Source organism: Schistocerca americana, chromosome 1 (assembly GCF_021461395.2).
Source record: "Schistocerca americana isolate TAMUIC-IGC-003095 chromosome 1, iqSchAmer2.1, whole genome shotgun sequence".
Lineage (NCBI taxonomy): Eukaryota > Metazoa > Arthropoda > Insecta > Orthoptera > Acrididae > Schistocerca > Schistocerca americana.
Window position 1 is genome coordinate 595,507,461 of NC_060119.1, and position 17,244 is coordinate 595,524,704.

The window sequence follows — 17,244 nt, forward strand, 5'->3', positions numbered from 1 at the left end:
GAGGCACCAAGGAATTGTCAGTACAGTAACAGAAATAAGTTAACTCCCCCCCCCCCCCCCCCCCCAACACACACACACACACACACACACACACACACACACACACCTAAAAATCAGTTATTAGCAAGCATTTTTCCTTCCTTTTCCACATAAGGAAGCATGATGTTTGTTAAAAATGAATTTGAGCTGTGTGGTAAGTTTCCCAGATTTTGAACTTGTTAAAATGGCTTTTGGGAAGTCTGTCATCAACTTTCCAACAGGTTTCTGAACCCTTAGACCAAACTTTAGTGTGGCTTCTTGCAATCACAAAAAACACTTGTGGTAATAATGCACCAGGCGTATTGTGCCGTGTATGAGTGTATTACCTTTTTTGTATAAGTGTGTTTCCTTTTTCGTATTAAAAGTGTTAAGAGACACACATTTTGAATTTTTTCCAGTGACAGTACTGTCATAAGTTGACTGGTACTGGCAACCTCAGTGGTCTATGTTAATCATAGCTTTTTGTCCAAATTTGGGGTAATTTCTTTTGTCTGCATTTGAGACTTTCTTGCACCTTCTAGTGTTTCTTGCTGATTCACAGATTCCTGTTATTCATATACTAACCAGGCACATTACTGTGACCACCTGAAAAGTGCCTGAATAAGCATCTTTCACAGCACGGTCCGCTGCATGATGTGCAGGAAGAACGACAGTGAGGTTCTGGAAGGTACTGACAAGGAAGTGGAGCCGTGCCAACTCCAGTGCCATCGCCAACTGTGCTAGGTTTCTAGTTGAGGATCCATGTCACGAACAGCTCGATTGAGGTGCTCTTACAGGTTCTTGATTAAATTTAAATCTGGGAAGTTTGGTGCCCACGAGAGTACAGCAAATGCACCCTGGTAATCTTCGAACCCCCACATACAATGCAAGCTGTATGACATGCTACATTACCCTGTTGGTAAACACTGTCATGCTGAGGAAAAACAAACTGCTTGTGGGGGTGGACACGATCCTCAAGGATAGATGCATACATACGTTGATCCATTGTGCATTCCAGAATGTCGAGATCACTCGGGGAAAGCTAAGAAAACCTTACCCAGACCATAACACTCCCTCCTCCAGCCTGGGCTCTTCCAACGATTCTTGCAGGATGTTTGCTTTCAGACATTTCACACTGTGTATGTCAACAGCAATCTGTCAGACGTAACATGAAACTTAATTCATCTGAAAAGGCCACCTGTTGCCACTCAGGTTGTGATGTTGCAGCACAAATTCCAGCCTTCGTTCCCAATGAAGGGTAGTCAGAAATAGTGCACGAACCAAGCACATGCTGCGGAGGTGCATATGCAGCAACATTCGCTGAATGGTCTTTCAGGAGACACTGTTAGCAGCCCCTTGATTCAACTGGGGAGGCAGTTGCTCAACAACTGCGTGTCTATTCACCTGTACACATCTCCGCAGCCATCATTCACTCCTGTCATCTATAGCCCGTTGTGCACCACAGTTGCCTCAGTGCCGGTTTCAGATGGTGCCATTTTGCCATGCACAGTATACATTAAAACAGCAGCACGCGAATATTTCACAAACTTAGCCATTTCAGAAATGTTTCCACTCTTGGCATGAAAGCCAATGATCCTTCCCTTTGGATGTCAGAAAAATCACTCAGTTTCTGCATTACTACAATGTCTGCACTGTCCCCCCCCCCCCCCCCCCCCAACATGCTTTATATCCCCACCACTGCTAGTGCTGCCAACCCACCTGCTGTCTGTGAGGAGTTATTGCACATCGATGTCTGACATAGGCAGACGTCACATTAATGTGACTGGACCATATATATATATAATAGAGGGAAACATTCCACGCGGGAAAAATATATTTAAAAACAAAGATGATGTGACTTACCATACGAAAGCGCTGGCAGGTCGATAGAAACACAAACAGACACATACATACACACAAAATTCAAGCTTTCGCAACAAACTGTTGCCTCATCAGGAAAGAGGGAAGGAGAGGGAAAGACGAAAGGAAGTGGGTTTTAAGGGAGAGGGTAAGGAGTCATTCCAATCCCGGGAGCGGAAAGACTTGCGTTAGGGGGAAAAAAGGACGGGTATACACTCGCACGCACACACACACACACATATCCATCTGCTGTAACTACTTTGTTGTTACCTGAAAGGTAAAAGCAAAGTTTAATTTCATTAGGATGGATATGTGTGTGTGTGGGAGTGTATACCCGTCCACCAGGTAAGGGGTGGTCGTGAAGGATTCCTCTAGATGGTTCTTGAACAGGTAAGGGTAGGATGGTGCCATATGGGTGCCCATTGCTGTACCACAGATGTGTTTGTAGGTGATGCCTTCGAAGGAGAAATACATGGGTAATCCCAAAAGTAAGCTCTCCTATTTTTTATAAGTATATAGACCTGTTTATTTCTACATTGGTTTATATCTGTTTACAGCTTGAACATTTAGCTATTTTTCGACATAATCACAATTTCTGTCAATGCATTTTTGTAAGCGCTGTGGCAGTTTTTGTATGCCGATGCCATACCAGCTCACTGCCATGCTGTTTAGAAAGTTATGAACCTCTTCTTTCACCTCATCGTCGGAGCTGAATCGCTTTCCAGCCAGATGTTCTTTTAACCTAGGGAACAGGTGATAGTCACCGAGCGCCAGGGTCAGGACTATATTGTGGTCCCAATGGGCATAAAGTAGACCAACAATACCTCTTTGCGATCCCAAAAAACGGTTGATATGACTTTACGGCAGACTGTGTTTGTTTGAATTTCCGCGGCTTTGACGAAGAAGGATTCCGCCACTGGAATGATTGTTGCTTGGTCTCAGGTGTAAAGTAGTATGCCCAGGTTTCGTCACCCATGACAACTGACTCCAGAAAGTTGTCCTGCGCGGGAAGCATCAACGCGTTGCTGCATGCATGGCACCCTTCTTGCGCACACCTTCTGGTAGTTCAGTGTTTCCGTTAAAATTCTGTGAGCAGTGTTTCGGGAAATCTCAGGAACTAATGTGCAGAGATCATCCAGGGTGACCCGCCGATCTTCATGCATGGTTTGCTCAACCTTCAACACTGTCTCCTCAGAAATTGACGGTCTCCTGCTCCTTTGTTTGTCGTGAATTTCAGCCCGACCAGCTGGAAACTCTCTACACCAATTACGAACATTTTTGACATCCATGCATGACTCACCATACACTTCCGTCATTTGGCGATGGATTTCAATCGGCGCAGTGCCCTTTGCGTTCAAAAACCGAATAACTGCATGCAATTCACACTTGGCGGTGACATCCAACGGGAGATCCAGTCTCAACGGCTGCCAAGCCAAGACTTAGGGCCTCAGTGTGGTGTGCGCATGTTTACACACAATGCATGAAGCACTCTTCATAACAGTGTGACCAACTGCCACACAAACAGAGTTCTGTACTTATAAAAAAAAAATAGGAAAACTTACTTTTGGGACTACCCTCATAATTATGAGTGAGAATATTGTTGGTTATGTTGACCAGGAAGAAAGTTGTAGATTTGGAGTGAGTGAAGCATTGCGAAAGGTCTTATTCAATAGCTGCAAGGCTATGGGCATTGGGCATTGTGGATGTTAATGCATAGGGAAGAGGTATCGACAGTGACGATCTGGGCACTGTGTTGTAAGGAACAGGAACTGTGGAGAATGTGGTAGGTGTCTTTTATTTAGGAGGATAGGTTACAGGTAATAGACAGAAGGTATTGGTCCATGAGAGCAGAGATTTTCTCGATGGGGGCACAGTAACCAGCCCAAAGGGGTATTCTGGGTGGTTGGGTTTAAGGACTTCAGGAAGCATGTAGAAGGTAGAGGAGTGCAGGTAGTGGTAGGTCGAGTAGAGAAACTCAGGGCAGAGGTTCCATGATGGACCTGAGGATAGGAGGAGGGATGAGATCCTGCTTTATTTCTGGAATTGGGTCACTGTGGCAGGGCTAGTAGGTGGATGTATCTGACAGCTGTTGAAGTCCTTCCATCTTTTAATCTCTGCTGTTTATAACCATTGTGTTAGAGCCTTTGTCAGCAAGTAGCAATATTATGTCGGGATCAGTTGTAGATTGTAGTTTGCAATTTTTTCTGTGGATGTGAGGTTGTTATTCCATCCTGTAGTTTCCATTGTTTCACTGAATATACATCTGTGTCTACTTAGATACTCTAAGTGTCTGGCAGAGGGTTCAGCGAACCACCATCGCAGTGATTCTCTGTTGTTACAGTCCCAAATAGCACATGGAAAAAAACGAACACCTATATCTTTTCGTGCGAGCTCTGATTTTCCTTATTTTATTATGACTATTGTTTCTCCATATGTAAGTCGGCATCAACAAAATATTTTCGCATTTGAAGGTGTAAGTTTCTGATATAAACACAGGTAGCTGCCCCTATTTACTTATGATATATTTGTTTACTTCCATAAACCAGTTTTGGCACCTCTTCTGCCTCATTTTCAAATGGGGCATGCAGAAGTTACACATCTATTGTCATAGCACGATGCTGAGTACTTGGTCTTTGGCAAGACGATATAAATCATTTTAATGTAGTGCCACGAGTGATAGTTATATGGCAAGTTGTATTGACAAATGAATCTTTCTATGTAGTGTGGCAGTATAGGTGGTGATGTGTTATTGATTCATTTTTCAACTCAACTTGCTAAATAACAATCATTCATGATGATATATTAATGAGTTTCTTTTCTTCTTGTCACAGAGCCAGTACCCAACATCACACTATAAAAATAAGTATATAACTACTGGAAGCACTAACTGAAGGCTCTAAAACCAATTTATGGTAATAAACAAATATATTGTAAATGACTGGTTGCACATACCTGTGTTTCTGTTTAATTAATATACAGTCACATGTTCTAAATGATTCTTAATTGATAAGCATACCTCATTGGTTTGGCTTTTGTCTAATCCAGCCTTTGGAGAAGTAATTATTAAACATGTCAGGGTTATTGTGTGTATGAAATTTGGCAAACTATTTGCTAGATTACATTCATTTTGTGGTTTTTGTCTTATTAGCATTGTAACAGTATTTGAATTTATTGGTAGACTCATTGACCAGTAATGTTTCAGTCTCTTTGTTGACATCACCAATTTAGAGTACTATCATTCTTTTATTATTTTATTGTTCATTGTGTTGACAAATAAGTTTTATATATATTTTGCTAGGCTACATAGTTATTTATGAGTACTGTAGTATTTTTAACCTCAGGTTATGATAATGGAATTGATTTTGTTAAACAATCTACTTTCTTTGTTTACTATTATGCAACTATGTGATTTATTCATGCTGCTGTCATTCAGTGTGTAAACATCAATATGCACTACCGAGTAGTTAATCTGTGGGTTGCAGATGCCCCCTTTTGTTATTCTTGCTACCACACTATGACTTTACTTTTTACAGCCGCATTTGTATTTTAACTTTCTCTAGAACTGGCACAAATGAAGTAATAAAAGTTATTTTTATTAGTGGTTGCAGCTATTGCCTCCATTATAAGTATTATTTCTGTCATTTGCAATGCCACCCTTCATACTCACTCATAATCTGAATTTGTGGCATTATACAGGATGAAACATCTAGGATGTTGTTTTCCGGAAGCGTTAGTTGGGCATGTTTCATGCCAGGATTGGACTGCTAAGCCATCCTGGGTATCTCCATACCTGAACTGTGACACAGTAATAGCAATTCAGGAGAAAAATGAAAACTGGAGTACAAGTAACACTCGAAAAAGTTGGGAATTAACAGTGGTACAAAGCAATACTATGGATAGATTTACTGATGAAGAATTGGCTGATGTGCACCTCACATATGGGTTCACTGAATGCAGTGGAAGAGCAGCATGATGACAGTATGCCGAGCTGTTTCTGCACTGACGGCAGCCAAGTCACACTAGTTTTGTATATGTCTGAGGGTTGTTGCATGACTTTTTGTTGTACATTTTGGTTATTGCATGTTATAAGCTTTTTCACTGTTGTGAAGGTATTTTTACAGAAACAAGGGTGACTGTGGTAACTAACTGAATAAATCATATTTATATTACTCTGTATGAGCCCCTGGAGACTCTCGATCCCTTATACCAAAATACTCAGAAGATAACCCTGAACAACATCTGAAAGTTTGTCAGTGGAGTTCTTGTGTACCCTTTATAAAATTCAATATAATGGAAGGAAACATTCCACGTGGGAAAAATTATATATAAAAACAAAGATGAGGTGACTTACCGAACAAAAGCGCTGGCAGGTCGATAGATACACAAACAAACACAAACATACACACAAAATTCAAGCTTTCGCAACAAACTGTTGCCTCATCAGGAAAGAGGGAAGCACACACACACACACATATCCATCCACACACTGTATGTATACCTGTCCTTTTTTCCCCCTAAGGTAAGTCTTTCCGCTCCCGGGATTGGAATGACTCCTTACCCTCTCCCTTAAAACCCACTTCCTTTCGTCTTCCCCTCTCCTTCCCTCTTTCCTGATGAGGCAACAGTTTGTTGCGAAAGCTTGAATTTTGTGTGTATGTTTGTGTTTGTTTGTGTATCTATCGACCTGCCAGCGCTTTATAAAATTCATGTATCTATGATTTGTTAACAGGTTGTAAAGTAAGACTACCATTATTTATAATGCATATCACTGCTGTGACACAGCATCAGTTATTTCTAAGGGTGTGTGTATTAACACTGTTTAGAAATTTAAGTTCAAACTAGCTTAGTGCCCGCTGCGTTGCTTGCATAGACTGTATGACCTGCTGAGATTTTTTTTTTTAATTATTTAATCGAATTTTTATGTTGTTCACAAATTGCAACACCTTCCAAGCTTTTCATGCAAATTAAGGCCCTATAAGCATGGTCTTTCGCAAATGTACTTCTAACCAAAAAGCGATTCTGGTAGCTGGAGTCCAAAGCGTTTGTTAACCATGCCTTTTGTGTTCTTGTGGAGATACTTCCACAGCATCATCCATGCGATAACAAATATTTCTTTAAATCTAACCAACAAGTGAAATACTTGCTTTCATAAATTTGCTTTAAATTTTTTTATATGTAACAAAATATTTTCTTAAAAATCTTTGACCCTTATTGCACTCCCTTAGGGGTTGAATCTCCAGAAACACTGCAACACACATTTTTTATTGCTAACAGAGAAGACAAATACCAATTGTCATAGATGTAGCCTAAAAAATTGATTAGTAGTTTTCTAGTAATTATTTATTTCCAAAAAAAGTTTCACACACTATTTTACGCTTAATGGTTGAATTTCCAAAAATGCTGAAATATGTATTTTTCATTTTAGACTGTTGTTGTTGTTGTTGTTGTTGTTGTTGCTGTTGTTGCGGTCTTCAGTCCTGAGACTGGTTTGATGCAGCTCTCCATGCTACTCTATCCTGTGCAAGCCTCTTCATCTCCCAGTACCTACTGCAACCTGCATCCTTCTGAATCTGCTTAGTGTATTCATCTCTTGGTCTCCCTTTACGATTTTTACCCTCCACGCCGCCCTCCAATACTAAATTGGTGATCCCTTGATGCCTCAGAACATGTCCTACCTATCGATCCCTTGTAGTCATTTCAGACTAAGAAACCAAAAACCAGTTTTGTAGGTCTAGCTACAAAATTCCGTTAATAGAGACATACTTTCGAAAAGCCTTTCATCCCCTATTTCATCCCCTTACAAGTGGAATTTCGGACAGTCTATTCTTAAATGGTGCTTTCAGTAGAAGATTCACACCCGCTCCAAATTTCAAGTTTCTACCCTTAGCAGTTTGGGCTGACCGATGGTGAGTCAGTGAATCAGTCTGACCATATTTCACTCCCTTAGGTGTTTCCAAAAACAGTTAAACATGTATTTTTTTAATCTCTAACCAAGAAGCCAAACACCAATTTTCAAAGATTTAGCTTTAAAAATGTTTTCACAATGAAATATTTTCATAAAACGTTTCACTGCCTTGTTCACCCCCTTAGGTTTGAAATTCCAGAAATAATGACATGCATATGTTTTATTTCTAGCAGAGCAGCCAAATACAAATTTTCATAGATGTAGCTTCAAAAATACTTGCACAATGAAATATTCCTATAAAATCTTCCATCCCCCATTTCACCCCCAAAAGCTTTAAAAATGCTTCAATAATAAGATATTTTCATAATAAATCTCATCCCCTATTTCTCCCCATTAGGGGTTCAATTTCCAAAAACACTGAAACATTTTTTATTTGGAGGAGGAGGAGGAGGGAAGAGGTTAGTGTTTAACGTCCCGTCGACAATGAGGTCATTAGAGACGGAGTGCAAGCTCGGGTTAGGGAAGGATGGGGAAGGAAATCGGCCGTGCCCTTTCAAAGGAACCATCCCAGCATTTGCCTGAAATGATTTAAGGAAATCAGGGAAAACCTAAATCAGGCTGGCTGGGGACGGGATTGAACCGTCGTCCTCCTGAATGCGAGTCCAGTGTGCTAATCACTGGCCATTTTTTTATTTGTGACGAAGAAGTCAAATACCAGTGTTCATAGATGTGGCTTAAAAATACTTTAGTTGTTCTTTAATAATGATATACTTTAAAAAAAGAGAGAGAGGGAGAGGGAGAGGAGGAGAAATTGAAGTAGAAGAAGAAGAAGAAGAAGAAGAAGAAGAAGAAGAAGAAGCAGCTTTCATGCACTACTTCATTCCCATACTGTTAAATTTCCAAAAATGCTGAAACGTGTATTTCTTTATTTTGACCAATAAACCAAATACCAGTTTCCACAGGTCTAGCTTCAAAATTGTCTTAATACTGACATTTTTCAAAAAAAAAAAAAAAATCTTTCTTCCTCTATTTTATGCCCTTAGGGTTGAAATTTCGCAAAATCTTTCCTTGCATGACACCTACAGTGTAATATCCACACCTTCTGGTTTTGTGTTGTTGCAGTTTAGGCTGTACGATGATGAGTCAGTCAGTCAATCAGGACATAGTCTTTTATATATGGAAATTGTTTGAGTCTTCCCTTTATTTATGTCTTCCTGATACATGCTTGATAATGGCATAAACACTGAAATTGCAATAGCAAAAATAAAACAGTAAATTTATTTGTCTGGCACAAATTAATGTGATATAAATAGATGTATGCAGTTGTTATAATCTTAAACCTCAGCTGCTGCATAAATGAAAGAAATCCTGCAACCTTATTTCTTCTCAAAATTGTGGAATAGTTGTGTTTGATGAATGTAATTTACTCAGCACATACCACAGTGAAATAAGATGACAACAATAACAACTTGCCGTACATTAAGAACTGTGTCTATAACTTTTAATGAACAGAATTTTTTTTCTTTTTACATTACATCAGAATGTATATGCTCAGCAAGCATGCAGTATGCATTTGAAATGTCCATCTTGTTGATGTACCATGTCTTTGAGACAAATTGTGGTGTTTCTCACCATGCTATGACACAAGTCTTCTGTTGTTCCATGGAAAATTGTTGTGGTAATTGCTTGCAGCTGCACTAGATTAGTTGGTTTGTTGCAGTAGACTGTCTTCTTCAAAAATGTTCCACATGAAAAATAATCACAGTGACTAATACCCAGGCTGTGTGGCAGCCATATTAGACCACCCTGAAAATATTCTGGATTTCAATGGGACATCACAGAGTGTTTGAAATGCCCGTGTCAGAAATCTAGAATTATGTTTGCTGTGGGAGGATGAAATCCCTCTTGCATGAACCATTGTATCTCCATTGGTAACCCTGTTGCATTAAGTTCTGGAAGAAAATTATCCTGCAATATGTCCATGTAGCGTGCATTATTAACTGTGCTATTGAAAAAGATTGGTGCAGTGATTCCGTGGCTGGCAATGACACACCATATACTCACTTTTTCTCCACCATTTTCAATCTTGTGTACAGCAAAGGGAGCTTCTCATGCAAGAAATCTGATGTTCCCTCTTGCTGCTGCCATTCAGGTGAATGTATACCTCATTAGAGAACCATGTGCTATGAATCATTTCATCATTACCAAAAGTGAAAGCTGCAATTTGTAATTGCCGTTCCATGTCATTTTCTGTCAGCATGTACAATTTTGTTATTTTCTATGGGAATAATTTCATGTCAATGTGAAGTATTCTCTGAAAAGAACAAGAAGATATGCCCAATTTGCCTGAAGCTCACCTCATGGATTTCCTAGGACTTCCTTTCAAAGTCACTCTTAGAGCCTCAGTATTCTGTGGAGTATGGGTTGTGTTGGCATGAGGTCACCTGTGCTTTAAAGTACTGCTATCAGTTTCAAATTTTGTGGTTAGTCTATACACTCTCTAGTCTGCAGGGGGCCCACCTCATATAAGAACATAAAACATCACTGAGTGTCTGCTACACTCATTGTTTCCACATAAAACAACAGTCTTTACTTTCATTTTTAATGTTAACCAGCCATTGTTCATCATTTTACCAAACTTCATCATTTTGCCAAACTGAAGCAGTGGCAACACACATGATTGATATTGACATATCCTGTCTACTTGTGAGCCATGCACAAATTATAGCTACTTGTCACAATATTTCAACATTTGCCAACCTGCAAATAAAATATTTATTAGGAAATGTCAGAGTATGACATTTCATGTGCCACCCTGTACAATGCACTAATAACCAATATCCGTGCCAGAATTATTTCATGGTAGCAAATATGATCAATTTAGATGTGTTCCATAGTGATTTTATCAATTCAGTTTTGTCTGGTATTAACATATTCTTAGTGTCGATGTTCTTGGTGCAAGTCTCTGATTCAGTTTTGTTTTCTGAACTGATTGATTCCTTATTATCAGTTAGCTTGATAGAACTTGATTTGAGAGCTGGAGACATTTCTCTCGTGAATTTTTACATCCATTAAGTATTTTGGAACCCTGTGGTCAATGCCATGTATTTTTCTTCCCTTTTAGAAGGACTATTCCTGGCCTCTTGCTGCAGTTCCTTGGGACTGCACCACCACTTGCCTTATAAAAATCAAGTTTAAGTTGCATTTGTTTTTGTTTCTGTTTCATATGGAATAGAATTCTCTTTGCTGCTTGGCATTGAGTGTCCCAGGGTTATTACAAAAAGTATGTGCCACATCATGGGCTAAATTATTATCTGCTCAGAGCTTTTTAGATTGATTACTCGTTATAAAATTAATGAGAATATATGAAAAGTACACCTTTTTGTATCATTAATATAAATGTGGATTCCACCTTTCCGATTCAGTGAACTGGAATTTTATCCTCATATTATTTAGTCTAAGGTATCCAACGACTTATGAAATATAGCTAGCAAACATTCTTAAAAAATTTACCCAGTAAAGTTACTGATAAATTGAATTTCTAAAATTGAAAGCAATCTGAACAGTTAACAAAATCCTAGCTGATACCAACAAAAAATGCCAGATTAAGATTCTTCGAAGCGGAGAAACAAGTCTGTTACACTAGCTTTGCCGTATAAAAACACTACTTTGACTTTGATGGCATATATAACGTTTTGCTTGCTAAAAAAAATCATTTCTGATGAATATAAGGGATTTATTGCATTACTTCCATGATTTATATTTTCTAATGGTGGCTGACCCAACAGAAGTTGAATAAAATATGTTTTGGAAGCAACATTTTTTGGGACAGTTGGGTAAAGGGTAAGACAACTAGATGACTGGGGAAATATCCCAAACCCACCCTCAGATTGCCTGGTAGAATCAACTTTTAATGGCCTAGGAGTGAACCAAACTAGCCCCTGTCAATTCAGTTTTATCACCTTGTTGTGCAGCCATGCCAGTTAAACTGTATAATTTATAGATCTATGACTGTGGCATTGTGTTTGCATCCCATAGAATTTGAGAAGGACCCAATTCCTGGATAGGAACCCAAGGACTCTCAACTTTGAAATTTCACACTACCGCCTGCTGCCCCCTCCCTTTCCTTCTTCTATTGCAGAAATAGTTTTTTTCTTTCTACAGTATAGCACAGTCATGTTCTTCAGATTCTGTAACACTAGCTGTGCCATGTAAAACTGAATGAATAATCAGTAAGCTATCACTGGCCTTCTCAGCACACAGATACACAGTAAATTACTGTTTTGAGGTCTTTGTACAGCAAAGGGAGGTGGTGTGCTTGTTGAGGATATGTGTATTGGCTTAGTGCATAAATTCATAACACTTCTTTTCATAAGTCTAATAAGTACAGCAGATACACACAACAGAGACTTAAGTCATCAAAAAAGTATACTCCACTTTTTACAACAGTCTGTTACTGCTGGGGTAACTTTGTGATTCCCAAGCCGTAGAAATCATGGTTTTGAGTTAAGAAACACGATGAGTTATGTCCAGGGCGCATTTTCTTCTGGAAAAGGTGGTCCTTGAAAGTTGTTCCATGGAGAGCAAAAAAGGTGAAAATCTGAGGGTGCAGGGTTAGATGAATAAGGTGGATGTAGAATTGCTTCCCATCTAACCTCCTGCACAGTGTTTTTTGTCAGTCTAGCAGAATGCAGATGGGCGTTATTGTGGAGTAGCATCACTTCCTGTTCATTGTTCTCGGATTGCATCTGCAAGATGTCTCAGTTGTTGACAGTAAATGTTAGCAGCGATGGTTACATCTCAGAGAAGCAGTTCATAGTACATCACACAGTTGCTGTCCCATCAGATGTGTGACATTATCTTTTGTGGGTGCACGCTGGTCTATGCACAGCGTTGCTGCTTTGTTTAGTCTCAACCATTCCTGTCTTTTCCTTATGTTAGCATAAAGACACCATGTCTTTATCACCAGTAATGATACAAGACAGGAATGGTCAGTGTTGTTCATGATCCAATTGGTGATGAGGAGGTAGGGATACATATGTCACCACCCACTGATTTTTGTGATTTTGGCTTTGAGTTTGCAGTACCGATACTCTATATTTTTGAACCTTCCACATTGCATGCAAATGTCACACAATGGTAGAATGATCACAGTTCATCACATTTCCGAATTATCGGATACACTAATGTGGGTCATTGTGGATTAATGCATTTAAATGATCTTCATTAAACCCTGAAGGTCTTCCTGAAAGGGGAGAGTCACTAATATCAAAGCAATTCTCCTTAAAACAAGAAAACCATTTTGTTGCCATACTCTGTCCAATGGCATTATCCCCCATTTAAACAATCTTCATCAAATGCTTAAGGTCTTCCTGAACAGGAGGAGTTGCTAGTGTTAAAACAATCGTCCTTAAAATGAGAAAACCATTTTCTTGCCAAGCTATGCCCAGTGGCATTATCCCAGGAAAGATTCAGACATTTCTAGCTGCCTATGCTGCTGTCACCCCTCGGTTGAGCTCAGACGGAAGAATATGTTGGAAATATTTTGATTTCTCCACTTACCACTCTGTTTTCTCGCATCCACAGCTCCACCCACCATCTTCAAATGACAAAATGGCAATATGTTAACTCAAATAGCAACAGTGAACTACAAATAAAAAATGACAATTGATAAATAAACCCATAGCAACCAGAAAAACAATATGGAAAACAAAATTGCTATGAACTTATACACGAACCTAATATATATTAGGTGCTTCAGCATGGGGTACAAACCTTCAGGAGAGAGAGAGTACACCTAGGTGATGGAAAATCACATAGCAAAGCATGGCTGGGAGCACTTTCCTGGTGGGCAAAGCACAAGGAAAGAATGACATGAACAGGGTGAGAAACATGTTTATTGTGCTTAGTTCTGGCGTACGGTTTCAGAATGATGTGGCCCTCTCACATTACAGCCTCGATGTGTATTACCACTTGATGTCAGCAACACTGGAGCTACCAGAGTGGTCCGGTTCATTGGCTTGTAAGATCACTAGCCATCACTTTCCTTGATTACTTCCTCTGGGGTTATGTGAGGACACTGATGTATGAAACCTTCATTAACAATGCTGACAAACTTGTTGCACACATTGTGGCAGGGGAAATCTGGAAAACCATTGGTATTTTTGTAGAATATTAGATCTTTAGTGTGCCAGAAATATGAGGCATCCCTCACTGTCTGGGGTTGTAATTTCAAACGCCTTCTTTGAGGACTGTCATTGGCTGTTTTTGTTCTTATTTGTTGGTTTCTGCAGTACTAAGCATAAGAAAGATGTTTACTCCTCTTGTTTGTGTCCTTCCTTTCTTGTATTTTGGGTTGTCACTGCCACTCCAGGAAAACATATCCAACCATGCATTGCTATGTGATTTTCCAGTGTCCATGTCTTCTGAAAAAATTGTAACTGCTGTGCTGGAACATATTTGTGTGTGTGTGTGTCTGTCTGTCTGTCTGTCTGTCTGTAATTCCCAATGGTGTGACTGAAGGGACCAATGTGAAAAATGCATACAGAGAAGGCATAGGGAGGAGGGAAGGCCAATAGAAGAGGTGATAGGAGTATGAGAACAAACACCCCCAAATAAGATTCGTGTGTGCACAGGGGGTGAGGAGGGGGGGGGGGTTGCACGTTCAGGGAAATGAATGGAATTTAGGAAATGGAGCTGGTGTTCAGCACCTTGTTTGCTTGTGCCACCAAACAAAGTCATTCTTGCACACAATTACAACTGAAGTTGTTATGCTGGCATGGTGAACTTGTGTTGCCTAATGTGTGGAGGGTTGCAGGTGCAAAAATGTATCTCAAGTGCATATTTGTGTCAGTTAGTTGCAGATTTTGAATATTGCATGTTATGTGGCTGTGACATCCATTTCCAGAATTTGGAAGAGGACAAAGATGGTAATATCATGTAAGAATATTGTAGGCATTGTTAACCGCTGTGGTGGATTTGGTCCTATGTGCTAACTCTGATGAGTAAGAAATGCATGAATAACAAAAGTGTCACTGCCCAACAAGATATCAGGTTATAATGTGGGAACTGCAAGAGTCTGACAAGGTGGGCAGTTTTCCCTGTATTCTCCTGGCCATGTCACAGATCTTCCTTGTTATTGGTACCAGTATAACACTAGCAGTGAGCAGGAATGGTGGCATACCGCTTATTTTTGGGGTTTTAAAATGTGTGATAAATTTACAATCATACCAGGTTTGAGGCTTGTAGTGTAGTAAGTACAGTTTCCATATAGGGGAAAAATAACAACAACAACATTATTAATAATAAAAATAATAATAATAATAATTATTATTATTATTATACTTATTATTAAATTTTATGGGCATATAACAAAAGTTTATGGAAACGTGTGGACTGAAGCCTCAGTTCAAAAATTGCGCATCGTGTTTAATTGCAAAGGAATGAATAATATTTTTGATGAGCAACAGTCAGCCTGACTGTCAGTTACGACTGGTAAACTCTAATCAAGGACTGAGGGAAAAATTGAACAGGATAAATGTTTCACTAGTGAAGTATTGAGCTTGTGGTTTCCTGAAATTATGCTGTTAGTTCTTTATCAAACTGTTAGTGGTGATTTGGGTTATAGAAAAATATGTGCCAGGTGGGTTCCTCGACTTTTGACAGATGAACAGAAAAAACAGTGAAAGGGAGCTGCATTGACTTTTCTCACAAAATTCGACAAAGATGGTGAAGAGTTTTGAACCACTTTGTTGCTAGTGGTAAGAGATGAGTTTTCCACAAAAGTCCAGAATCAAAGCACCAATCAGTGAAATTGAGTCACTCATGGTCTCAAAATCTGAGCCCCAAGAATGTTTTTGGGATTGAAAGGGTGTCCTGCTCACTGACATTAAGCTCGGAGGAGAGACCATAAATGTGTTGCCAAAGGATTTGCTTCAGCTTTTTATGTGGGAAGGTTTTGAATATTCACCCTATAGCTCAGCTGCTTAGCCCCAAATTGTTACCATCTTTTTCCCAAATTAAACAACTTTTTGGTTGGACATCCCTATAGAAATGACAACAAACTGAAAGTGACTAGCTCAACAACTTATAGGCAACTATGTATTGAGAGGGCATAGGAGAGCAGGAGTGCTGCAATAAATATTTAAAGTTGAGTGGCAACAGCATAGAAAAACAGGTAAGATGTTAAAATATAAGGTAAGTTTTCTTTCATTATGTAACGTACAAAAATGAATATTTGTTTGTTTATTTTCTGTGCGTTTTTGTACCATTCATCTGATTATGATGAAACTTTGATGAGTTGTGTGCACTCACATGAAGATTACAGTGAGGGTAAGAACCAACTACCACACACAGGGGTGGGGGTGAAAAGACTTAACTCAGAAACATCTGAAGCAATATCAGTCAAATGTTTGTTTGTTTGTGTGTGTGTGTGTGTGTGTGTGTGTGTCAAATCAATAGTTTTTGAGGTTGTTGAGTTATTGGTGACAAGAAATTTCAAAAAGAATTGGCACATATGTGACTTGGTGTTTACTGTGACAATAAGACATCCTAGCTCCCATGTGACAGAGGGTTTGGGGTGAAAAGGCATGACATGAAAGTATAACTCAGTTACACCTGGAGCAATTTCAAACAAATTTGGTATATCATGACTCATCATTTGTATAAAAATGGCCTGTTGGTGTTTCTATCGTGTAATTAGTTGACTTAGAATACTTTAAAATTATATTGTGTCAGTCACGTTATGATCGTGAGCAATACAGCGAGGCAAAAGTTTTTCAACGTGTTTTGGGGCCAAAGATCATGTCCCACAACTCAGTGATACAGAAACATTTAACATCCTCTCTAGAGTCACACGGTATAAAGCAGCGGAGAATCAGACAGGTGTCAGTGCGACATCTTTTTTACTGGATAGCATTATTTTATTTCTTGTCTGGCAGGATTTTAAAACAACAATGTAAGAAAAATCTACAATGTTGGAAAAGACAGATTGCTACTGTAAGGACAGATAGATAATGTAAGAAAAAGATAATTGCTGCTTACCATAAAGATGTCACATTAGGTAGCAGACAGGCACAACTAAAACACACACATTGCACATAGTAAGTGTCTTTTAATTGTACTTATCTGCAACTAAATGTATCGTCTCTACAGTAAGTAGCAATCTGTCTTTTCCCTACGTTTGTTGGTATTCCAACTGAGAGTTTCCATTGTTTCAGTTTACATTGAAATCTTGGAAACTTCTGTTAATATTCAAAGCATTTTAATAAAGTAAATGCCAGGATAACATTGAAATTAATTCTCAGGGCAAAATTTTCTAGTCCCTGAAATTAGTTTCTGCCACTTGTGTTTGGTTTGTGTGTTCTTGATTGCAAGTTTGACCAAATGTTAATAGACTGCCAGCATTTGATTTTAGAAGCTCTGTTGTTAATATTCAACATATGTACAGTTGGCACCTTTCT

At 39.1% G+C, this 17,244-nt stretch overlaps 1 protein-coding gene across 6 annotated transcripts in view; it reads left to right on the forward strand.

Moving 5' to 3' along the window:
* LOC124606870 (calcium homeostasis endoplasmic reticulum protein) overlaps positions 1-17,244 on the forward strand; it is a 377,438-nt gene that overhangs the window by 144,298 nt on the left and 215,896 nt on the right. The window lies entirely within an intron of this gene.